Genomic DNA, 12,363 nt, shown 5'->3' on the forward strand with positions numbered 1-12,363 from the left:
TCAGACACCAGCCGCTTTAGCCAGTATAGCCCGGATAATACCTGCCAGTCTGCACAGCGCGATATCAGCCCTAAGCATATCAGACTGCTTTTTTCCCACATCACTGGATTCCTGCCACAAGCTCTGGACCGTTACACCGGATCATCGCAGCTAGCTAGCTGCTACCGAGTGGCTATTGTGGCTAACGCCCTTGTCCAGAAGTAAGCACCAATTAGCCTCGAGCTAGGCCCATCTCCCGGCTAGCAAATGAAGTACACCAATTACAATACCTCTTGCCAATTGGCCTGGACACTTTGTCACCACGGAGCCCCGCGGATCCATCATGACTGGTCTGCTGACGTAATTTGGCCGATGTGCTCTCAACCGGCCTCTGCGTCGTGGATGTCGGTGATGACCAATCTGCTAGCCCCAGCCCGCTTGCTTTTCTGAACGCCATGTCTCCTGCTCGCGTAGTAAAGGCTACCAAACGGCTCCCTGTTTCATCTATTGCTGCTCATTGGACCATATGATCACTCGGCTACACAGCTGATGCGTGCTGGACTGTTCATTAACACGGTACTTAATTTTGTTTATCTGTCGACCCCAGCTTCGAACTCAGGCCCTGTGTGTAGCTAACTGACCCTCTCTGCCCATTCATCGCCATTTACCCGTTGTTGTCTTAGCTTTTTACCCGTTGTCTCACCCGTTGTTGTCTTAGATCTCCCAATCAACACCTGTGATCGCTTTATGCCTCTCTCTAATGTCAATATGCCTTGTATGCTGTTGTTTAGGGTAGGTCTCATTGTTTTATTTTACTGCGGAGCCCTTAGTCACACTCAACATGCCTCAGCTCCTTTGTCCCACCCCCCACACATGCGGAGACCACACCTAGCTTAACTGGTGCCTCCAGAGATGCAACCTCTCTCATAGTCACTCAATGCCTAGGTTTTCCTCCACTGTACTCACACCCTACCTTACCCTTGTCTGTACATTATGCCCTGAATCTATCCTACAACGGCCAGAAATCTGCTCCTTTTCTTCTCTGTTCCCAACGCACCAGACAACCAGTTCTCATAGCCTTTAGCAGTACCCTCAGCCTACTCCTCCTCTGTTCCTCTGATGATGAAGAGGTTAACCCAGGCCCTGTGTGTCCCCAGGCGCTCTCATTTGTTGACTTCTGCAACCGTAAAAGCCTTGGGTTCATGCATGTTAACATAGAAGCCTCTTCCCTAAGTTTGCTTTATTCACTGGTTTAGCACACTCTGCCAACCCTAATGTCCTAGCCGTGTCTGAATCCTGGCTTAGGAAGGTCAGCAAAAATTCTGAAATTTCCATCCCCAATTATAACATTTTCCGTCAAGATAGAACTGCTAAAGGGGGCGGAGTTGCAATCTACTGTAGAGATAGCCTGCAGAGTTCTTTCATACTATCCAGGTCTATGCCCAAACAATTCGAGCTTCTACTTTTAAAAATCCATCTCGCCAGAAATAAATCCCTAACTGTTGCCGCTTGTTATAGACCCCCCTCAGCTCCCAGCTGTGCCCTGGACACCATATGTGAATTGATTGCCCCCATCTATCGTCAGAGTTCGTATGATTGGTAACCTAAACTGGGATATGCTTAATTCCCCGGCCGTCCTACAATCTAAGCTAGATGCCCTCAATCTCACACAAACTATCAAGGAACCTACCAGGTACAACCCCAAAACCATTAACATGGGCACCTCATAGATATCATCCTGACCAACTTGCCCTCTAAATAAAACTCTGCTGTTTTCAACCAAGACCTCAGTGATCACTGGCTCATTGCCCGCGTCCCTTATGGGTCCGCGGTCAAACAATCACCCCTCATCACTGTCAAACGCTCCCAAAACCACTTCTGCGAGCAGGCCTTTCTAATCGACCTGGCCCGGGTATCCTGGAAGGATATTGACCTCATCCCGTCAGTAGAGGATGCCTGGTTGTTCTTTAAAAGTGCTTTCCTCACCATCTTAAATAAGCATGCCCCTTTCAAAAAATGTAGAACTAAGAACAGATATAGCCCTTGGTTCACTCCAGACTTGACTGCCCTTGACAAGCCCAAAAACACCCTGTGGTGTACTGCACTAGCATCGAATAGTCCCAGAGATATGCATCTTTTCAGGGAAGTCAGGAACCAATACACACATTCAGTTAGGAAAGCATAGGCTAGCTTTTTTAAACAGAAATTTGCATCCCGCAGCGCTAATTCCAAAAACTTCTAGGACACTGTAAAGTCCATGGAGAATAAGAGCACTTCCTCCCAGCTGCCCACTGCACTGAGGCTTGGAAACACTGTCACCACCGATAAATCCACGATAATCGAGAATTTCTACGGCTGGCCATGCTTTCCACCTGGCTACTCCAACCCAGGCCAACAGCTCTGCACCCCCCGCAGCAACTGGCCCAAGCGCCCCCCGCTTCTCTTTTACCCAAATCCAGACATCTGATGTTCTGAAAGAGCTGTAAAATCTGCATCCCTACAAATCGCTGGGCTAGACAATCTAGACCCTCTCTTCCTAAAATTATTTGCCGCCATTGTTGCAACCCCTATTACTAGTCTCTTCAACCTCTTTCGTATCATCTGAGATTCTAAAGATTGGAAATCGGCCGCGCTCATCCCCCTCTTCAAAGGGGGAGACACTCTAGACCCAAACTGTTACAGACCTAAATCCATCCTGCCCTGCCTTTCTAAAGTCTTTGAAAGTCAAGTGAACAAACAGATCACCGACAATTTCGAATACCACCGTACCTTCTCCGCTATGCAATCCGGATTCCGAGCTGGTCATGGGTGCACCTCAGCCACGCTCAAGGTCCTAAACGATATCATAACCACCATCAATAAAAGACAGTACTGTGCAACTGTCTTCATCGACCTGGCCAAGGATTTCGACTCTGTCAATCACCGTATTCTTATCGACAGACTCAACAGCCTTGGTTTCTCTAATGACTGCCTTGCCTGGTTCACTAACTACTTCTCAGACAGAGTTCCGTGTGTCAAATGGAAGGGCCTGTTGTCCGGACCTCTGACAGTCTCTATGACTTCTCCTTGACTTTGTCGATGTCATTTACAAAATAGCCTCCAACACTCTATTAAGGGTGCCACAGGGTTCCATTCTCGGGCCGACTCTTTTCTCTGTATATATCAATGATTTCGCACTTGCTGTGGGTGATTCTTTGATCCACCTTCAAGCAGATGACACCATTCTGTATACATCTGGCTCTTCTTTGGACACTGTGTTAACAAACCTCCAAAAGAGATTCAATGCCATACAACACTCCTTCCGTGGCCTATAACTGTTCTTAAATGCTAGTAAAACTAAATGCATGCTCTTCAACCGCACCTGCCCACCCGACTAGCATCACTACTCTGGACGGTTCTGACTTAGAATATGTAGACAACTATAAATACCTAGGTGTCTGGCTAGACTTTAAACTCTCCTCCCAGACTCATATTAAGCATCTCCACTCCAAAATTAAATCTAGAATCGGCTTCCTTTTTCGCAACAAAGCCTCCTTCACTCTTGCTGCCAGACTATCCTACCGATCCTTGACTTCGTCGATGTCATTTACAAAATAGCCTCCAACACTCTATTCAGCAAATTGGATGCAGTCTATCACAGTGCCATCCGTTTTGTCACCAAGCCCCATATACCACCCACCACTGCGACCTGTATGTTCTTGTTGGCTGGTCGCCAAACCCACTGGCTCCAGGTCATCTATAAGTCTTTGCTAGGTAAAGCTCTGCCTTATCTCAGCTCACTGGTCACCATAGCAACACCCACCCGTAGCACGCACTCCAGCAGGTATATTTCACTGGTCATCCCCAAAGCCAACACCTCTTTGGCCACCTTCCCTTCCAGTTCTCTCCTGCCAATGACTGGAATGAATTGCAAAAATCCCTGAAGTTGGAGACTTATCTCCCTCACTAACTTTAAGCATCAGCTGTCGGAGCACCTTACCGATTGCTGCAGCTGTACACAGCCCCTCTGTAAATAGCCCCTCCAACCAACTACCTACCTCATCCCATATGTTTTTTTTCTGCTCTTTTGCACACCAGTATTTCTACTTCCACATCCTCATCTGCACATCTTTCACTCCAGTGTTAATTGCTAAATTGTAATTACTTCGCCACTATGGCCTATTTATTGCCTTACCTCCTTACTTCATTTGCACACACTGTATTCATATTTTTCTATAATGTTATTGACTGTACGTTTGTTTATCCCATGTGTAATGCTGTGTTGTTTTTGTCGCACTGCTTTGCTTTATCTTGGCCAGGTCGCAGTTGTAAATGAGAACTTGTTCTCAACTGGCCTACCTGGATAAATAAAGGTGCCTTGGTGGAAGAGTGTGTTAATACCTCACAGCAAGAACTGGCAAATCTGGTGCAGTCCATGAGGAGGAGATTCACTGCAGTACTTAATGCAGCTGGTGGCCACACCAGACACTGACTGTTACTTTTGATTTTGACCCCCCCTCTTTGGTCAGGGACACATTATTCCATTTCTGTTAGTCACATGTCTGTGGAACTTGTTCAGTTTATGTCTCAGTTGTTGAATCTTATGTTCATGCAAATATTTACACATGTTAAGTTTGCTGAAAATAAACGCAGTTGACAGTGAGACAATGTTTATTTTTTGCTGAGATAGTGTTTTAATCAGATTAACAATATGCGCTGAGATTGTCTGATGCTTTCAGGGCTCTGTTTGATTAAATAATGAAGACAAACAAATTACTAGAGGGACTCCGACCGCAATTGATTTGACTACTCAGATTTGCTGTGCTGTTAAAAATAATGACAGTGGGTGATTGTGTGACTAGAACGTGTTGTCTCTCTTTCCTCCATGCTACAACAACCACTACAGAACTTCAACTGTGTTTATCGTGCTGTCCATGTTGCTGAAGCTGCCTCAGCCCTTGCTCTCTTTATGTGACATATGTATGCATTGCATGCATGTGCCCAATAGGGCCTGACCTATAGCATATCATAATCACATCAATAAATTGGTTATTACAAACTCTGAACAAATGTGAAAGCAAAATAGATGCAGAGAACTTGACAAATGAACTTGAAAGGGGGAATGTTTACTGGTTGCTCAGGGGATAAAGGGGAAGTTGGATGTGTGGAACAAATTTGACTTGTTTGGGAAAATACTGGACATCAAGAAACATAAGGTAAGGAGCAAGGGCTGCATGCATATTATGCGTGCCAAACAGGTGCTGTTAGATTACAATAACATTTTAATGACGGTTTGGAACAATGTAAACAACACTAAATAAATTAGAAGTGTACCAAAGAGTCTGTTGTAATGTTTTTTTGTAAAGCCTTTATTACAGAAAAGACTAAAAACAGTTACATTCATTAGAGAATGCAATTTACGAAATGGAACAGTTTATTCATTGTTTACGCTAATTATTCAAAGTTGCTTTATTTTAAAATGAAAATGCTTGACTGCATTTAAAATCATGAATGACTCATATGCTGTGTGATGACATTAACAAATGGATGATTGATTGATACAGTAGCCTATATAAGTATTGAAATATAGGCCTAAGTAAGTTACAGTATTAAGACTAAACAGGATGCGCTCTTTGGCCTACAGCTTGATGGTGGTTATCTTCTTATGGGCAGGTGGGACGGTAGCGGAAATTCAAACTACAGTATTATACATATTTAACTTTCATAAAATCACAAGTGTAATACATCAAAATAAAGCTTAACTTCTTGTTAATCCAGCCTCTGTGTCAGATTTCAAAAAGGCTTTACGGCGAAAGCAAACCATGCGATTATCTGAGGACAGCGCCCCGCATACAAACACATGAAAAACATATTTCAACCAGGCAGGTGCGACACGAAAGTCAGAAATAGTGATATAAAAAATGCCTTACCTTTGATCTTCTTCTGTTGGCACTCCAAAAGGTCCCAGTTACATCACAAATGGTCCTTTTGTTCGATAATGTTCTTCTTTATATCCATAAAAACTCAGTTTAGCTGGCGTGCTTCAGTCAATAATCCACCCAGTTTCCCTCCATCAAAATGCATACAAAATGAATCCCAAACATTACTAATAAACTTGTCCAAACAAGTCAAACAACGTTTATAATCAAACCTTAGGTACCCTAATACGTAAATAAATGATACAATTTAAGACGGAGAATCGTTATTGTCTTTACCAGAGAAAAATACCAAAGAATGCGCTCTCTTTCACACGCTTGGAAACACTTCAGCCAAAATGGGAGTCACCTAGAAAAACTACAATTTCTGTCTCATTTTTCCAGAAACCAGCCTGAAACTCTTTCTAAAGACTGTTGACATCTAGTGGAAGCCCTAGGAATTGCAATCTGGGAGGGTGTGGCCTTATAATAAAAGTGATTGCCATTGAAAATAGGGGTAGGCTGATTTATTTGGGGGGGAGGTTTGTCCTCCGGGTTTCGCCTGCCATATCAGTTCTGTTATACTCACAGACATAATTTTAACAGTTTTAGAAACTTTAGAGTGTTTTCTATCCAAATCTACCAATTATAGATTCTGGGCCTGAGTAACAGGCAGTTTACTTTGGGCATGCTTTTCATCCGGACGTCAAAATACTGCCCCCTACCCAAGAGAAGTTATACAAGGCTTTTATGCTAAACCCGACTAATGATAATGACATTACTTATTATTATGATGATGATGATGATGATAATAACAATAAGAAGGAGATCAAGAAAAAGGAGGGTTATTATTATTCTAAATAAAATGTTTCTGACAATTTGGAAGAGTGTAAACAACACTAAATAAATTAAGTAATACCAGAGAGGCTGTTCTAATGGGAAAAAAAGTCGGATTTTTATCCGATGTGGTGGTTGCCAAACCTCACGGAATCAGTAGGCTATTAAACAAACACTCAAACAGAAGCAGGATCTGTCTTATTTCTATAGATATATATGGATGATTTATAAAGCCAGGCACATTTAAGTTAGGTTATTGATTATAAACCTAATTAAGATGGCGTTTCCTCTCTCCTCACTTAAACACTTAAGGTAAGTGCTGTTTTCTCGTCACCTAACTCCGCTGCTTCCTCCGTCGCATTGTTCTCTACACCAATATGCTGGTCAACGTTGCTGTTATACACATAGCAAGATGGTCTAGGAAAAGGCGGCATTAGCCCACTGATGTTTCAGAACCGCGGACAGCGACCGCTATCCAACGCAAAAGAAAGCGCATTTGTTACAAAATAATATTAGTTTTATTAGTGTTACACCATTGTTCTTACATAATATAACCAAATACAATTGCAGTAGCACGTCTTAGCGATGGACTGTGCCATCCCCATGGCATCCACAATGGACAGGCGTAAATCAGACAGGTGTCTTGTTCACCATGAAATTATATATATTTTTTGCTACTGCTCGACTAAAGAAATGTCGGTTGACAAAATGGTCTTATGCCTTGATTCCATCTGAAATACACAGCTAAATGATTGCATACTATACAGAGTTTACCTACCAGATTGGAAAAATGTGTTGTGTTACTGTGTAGAAAAACATGACTTTACAATTTAAATGACTGAAAATGTATGAATTCATGTATGAACACTCTCACCAATACGATTTAGTAGGCTACACTGACTGAAGAGAATCACTCAATTTAACGTCACTGTCTGGCAAGCCCTGACATCCTAGGAAAGGAAACCTAGGAATTCCTTTAATTTACTTGTCCTGATGCGATACCATGGGCATGTAATATAACCATACTGCATGATTTATGAATGGCAAAGAAATATAGGAGAGACTTTATTCAGTCAGTTTGACATTAATTTGGCATTAGGGGCAATGCAGTAGAATCAGATTTAAAAAAAAACATAAAAATACACCTTATGGAACAGCGGGTACTGTGAAGAGGAACACACACAGGCACAGACACATGTATACACACAAATGATAACATATGCACTATACATACGTACACATGGCTTTTGTGTTGTAGATATGTGGTAGTAGAGTAGTGGTCTGATGACAAACACTTAATGTGTTGTGAAATCTGTTTGTCATTTTTTTTATAGCTGCCAAAATGTTGCTGGACCCCATGAAGAGTAGCTGCTTCCTTGGCAGCAGCTAATGGGGATCCATAATAAATACATTACATTCTCTCTCTCGCTCCGTGTAAAGAAATTCGACAACAACCAGTGGTCTGTATATAATGACGAGATCCTATATTGACGAGATGTCTCCACCCTAACAATGGGAGTCGTTGTCCCAAAGGCGGGAAGGCAGGCGACAAGCTTAGGTCCAAAATAAGCCTATAGAAACACATTGCGCTTATTTTGGACAGATTCTGGCGAGAGTGAAACCTCTCGCTTTGCCTCTTCCTCTCTGCTGCGTTTTCCAGTGATTGTTGGCTTTGTGACTGACAGGTGCTTATCTTATCAATAGATTGCTACAAGGTGCATATCATTCATTCTAGCGGGAGAGGGCTAGCAAATTGAAATTGAAATGAAAAGTAGCCTAGTTAATATGAAGTGGAAAATGTAGCTGGCTGAAAATGAGTCTGTAACCGCCTGATTAGCTGACAGCCGGCACTAATGGAAAACACTAGTTATTTCCACAACAGTGGGCTAGCTGGCACTCCCAGCTATCTACAAGCCCCTCGCCGCGCGCTCTCTCTCTCTTTCTCTCTCTCTCGCTCTATCTGTCTGTCTCTCTCACTCTGTCTCTCTCTCGCTCTGTCTCTGTCTCTCTCTCTTTTTATTTCTCTCTCTGCCTTAATCGTTATACCTACTCTCTTTCCAGTATCTATCCATCTTCCACTCATCTATCCTCTCTCCATGTTCCTCTCTCTCGCTCCGCCTATCTCCAAGTCCCCAGTATGGTGGTTTTGTGCTTGGCAGTTGAATCATTCATTAGTGGAGGACTGAGCCACAGCAGGACTAAACACAGGCTGAGGGGACCAGGCCATGGGGACATTAGGGAGACTGTATATGGTTATGTTCAAACACAGCCAACATGATAGCCACCTCTACCTGGGATTGCCCCTCAGTCACATGGTGTCACCGAGCTGGGCTCACTAGAGAAGGATGAGGGTCCACAAGCCAAACTGCATGTACTGTAGAGTGTAGAGTCAACAATATAGGTTTACAGGACCTATTGGGACCCCCTTTGATGTGCTATACAGTACCATCGCCATGGAAACAGTGGGCTAAGCAACATGACAGGGTTCAGTGTATTTATAGCATACGTTTTAACTGTGCAATGGGGTCAACCTTGAATTATTTAGCCGTTCTTCAGTCGTATGTTTTGCTAGAGATTTGGGTCTTGTGTGTTGCGGGATGGAGTCCTCGTCAGACTTGGGTAAGTCCTTGCCATAGGGATTCTTAATCACCTCAAAGTTCACTGAGCCACCTAAGTGACTTTCGGGGGAAAAACATTTTTATTTACCCTTTTATATGCTCCAGTGTGATGAATGGGAGCAATATGTCCCGGTGATGTGAAATGTATTATGTCATCTTGATTTGATTTGATTTTCGATGTATTAGGATCCCCATTAGCTGACGTCAATGGCGACAACTAGTCTTGCTGGGGTCGGACACATAACGAAAAAGCCATTACTGTCAAAAAATATTACAATTTACATCCATTACCAGTCAAAAGTTTGTACACAACTACTCATTCAAGGGTTTTTCTTTATTTGTACTATTTTCTACATTGTCGAGTAATAGTGAAGACATCAACACTATGAAATGACACATATGGAATCATGTAGTTACCAAAAAAGTGTTAAACAAATCAAAATATATTTTATATTTGAGATTCTTCAAAGTAGCCACCCTTTGCCTTGATGTCAGCTTTGCACACTCTTGGCATTCTCTCAACCAGCTTCTCCTGGAATGCTTTTCCAACAGTCTTGAAGGAACTCCCACATATGCTGAGCATTTGTTGGCTGCTGTTCCTTCACTCTGTGGTCCAACTCATCCCAATCCATCTCAATTGGGTTGAGGTTGGGTGATTATGGAGGCCAGGTCATCTAATGTAGCACCCCGTCCCTCTCCTTCTTGGATAGCCCTTACACAGCCTGGAGGTGTGTTGGGTCATTGTCCTGTTGAAAAACAAATGATAGTCCCACTAAGCGCAAACCAGATGGGATGGCATATAGCTGCAGAATGCTGTGCTAGCCATGCTGGTTAAGTGTTCCTTGAATTCTAAATAAATCACAGACAGTGTCACCAGCAAAGCACCCCCACACCATCACAGCTCCTCCTCTAAGCTTCACGGTGGGAACCATACATGTGGAGATCATCCATTCACCTACTCTGCATCTCACAAAGACACAGCGGTTGGAACCAAAAATCTCAAATTTGGACTCATCAGACCAAAGGACAGATTTCTACTGGTCAAATGTCCATTGCTCGTATTTCTTGGCCCGAGCAAGTCTCTTCTTCTTATTGGTGTCCTTTAGCAGTGGTTTCTTTGCAGCAATTCGACCATGAAGGCCTGATTCACGCAGTCTCCTCTGAACAGTTGATGTTGAGATGTGTCTTACTTGAACTCTGTAAAGCATTTAATTGTGTTGCAATCTGAGTTCCAGTTAACTCTAATGGACTTATTGTCTGCAGAAGAGGTAACTCTGGGTTTTCCTTTCCTGTGGTGGTCCCCATGAGAGCCATTTTCATCATATCGCTTGATGGTTTTTGCGACTGCACTTGAAGAAACTTTCAATGTTCTTGAAATGTTCCGGATTGACTGACCTTCATGTCTTAAAGTAATGATGGTCTGTCGTTTTTCTTTGCTTATTTGAGCTGTTCTTGCCATAATATGGACTTGGTCTTTTACCAAATAGGGCTATCTTCTGTATACCACCCCTACCTTGTCCCAACACAACTGATTGGCTCAAATGTATTAAGAAGGAAAGAAATTGCACAAATTAACTTTTAATAAGGCACACTTCATAATTGGAATGCATTACAGGTGACTACCTCATGAATCTGGTTGAGAGAATGCCAAGAGTGTGCAAAGCTGTCATCCACTTTGAAGAATCTCAAATATAAAATATATTTAGATTTATTTAACACTTTTGTGGTTACTAAATGATTCCCTATGTGTTATTTCATAGTTCTGATGTCTTCACTATTTTACTACTATGTAGAAAATAGTAAAAATTAAAAATTAAAACCCTGGAATGAGTAGGTGTGTCCAAACATTTTACTGGTACTCTACATTTAAAAACATGAATATGCCGTGTGTCTGTGAATCTATCAGTTATACATACATAACAGTACATGCACACAACAAGTAAGTCACATGGGGGAGAGGCGTTGTGCCTTGAGGTGTTGCTTAATTTGTTTTTATAACCAGGTTTGCTGTTCACTTCCGCTATATAAAATGGAAGGGAGTTCCATGCACTCATGGCTCTGTCTAATACTGTACGTTTACTTAAATATAATCTGGACCTGGGGACTGGGAAAAACCCCTGGTGGCATGTCTGGTGGGGTAAGTGTGTGTGTCAGTGCTGTGTGTAAGTTGACAGTACAATCAATTTGGAATTTCCAACACATTGTTTCTTATAAAAACAAGAAGTGACTCAGTCAGCTTTTCCTCAACTCTCAGCCAAGAGAGATTGGCATGCATAGTATTAATATTAGACCTCTGATTACAATGAAGAGCTTGACATGCCGCTTTGTTCTGGGCCAGCTACAGCTTAACTATGTCTTTCTTTGCAGCACTTAACCATATGACGGAACAATAATCAAGATAAAACTAGAGCCTGCAGGACTTGCTTTTTTGAGTGTGGTATCAAAAAGCAGAGCATCTCTTTATTACAGACAGACCTCTCCCGATATTTATAACCATAGAATCTATATGTTTTCACTATGACAGTTTACCAACTTAGGTAAAAAAAAGGGAAAGGGGGATACCTAGTCAGTTGTCCAACTGAATATATTCAACTGAAATGTGTCTTCCGCATTTAACCCAACCCCTCTGGTAACACCAAGTAATTTAGTCTCCTCAACTTGTTCAACAGCCACACCATTCATTACCAGATTCAGCTGAGGTCTAGAACTTAGGGAATGATTTGTACCAAATACAATGCTATTAGTTTTAGATATGTTCAGGACCAATTACTGGCCACCCATTCCAAAATAGACTGTGACTCTTTGTTAAGGGTTTCAGTGACTTCTTTAGCTGTTGTTACTGATGTGTAAATGGTTGAAACATCAGCATACATGGATTCACATGCGTTGTTTAATGCCAGTGGCAGGTCATTGGTAAAAATAGAAAAGAGTAGAGGGCTTAGAAAGCTGCCCCGCGGTACTCCACACTTTACATGTTTGACATTAGAGAAGCTTCCATTAAAGAAAACCCTCTGAGTTCTATTAGAAAGATAAAT

General features: G+C 42.3%; 1 protein-coding gene across 11 annotated transcripts in view; it reads left to right on the forward strand.

Moving 5' to 3' along the window:
• LOC106563161 (RIMS-binding protein 2) overlaps positions 1-12,363 on the forward strand; it is a 106,956-nt gene that overhangs the window by 43,608 nt on the left and 50,985 nt on the right. The window lies entirely within an intron of this gene.

This window comes from Salmo salar, chromosome ssa11 (genome assembly GCF_905237065.1).
Source record: "Salmo salar chromosome ssa11, Ssal_v3.1, whole genome shotgun sequence".
NCBI lineage: Eukaryota > Metazoa > Chordata > Actinopteri > Salmoniformes > Salmonidae > Salmo > Salmo salar.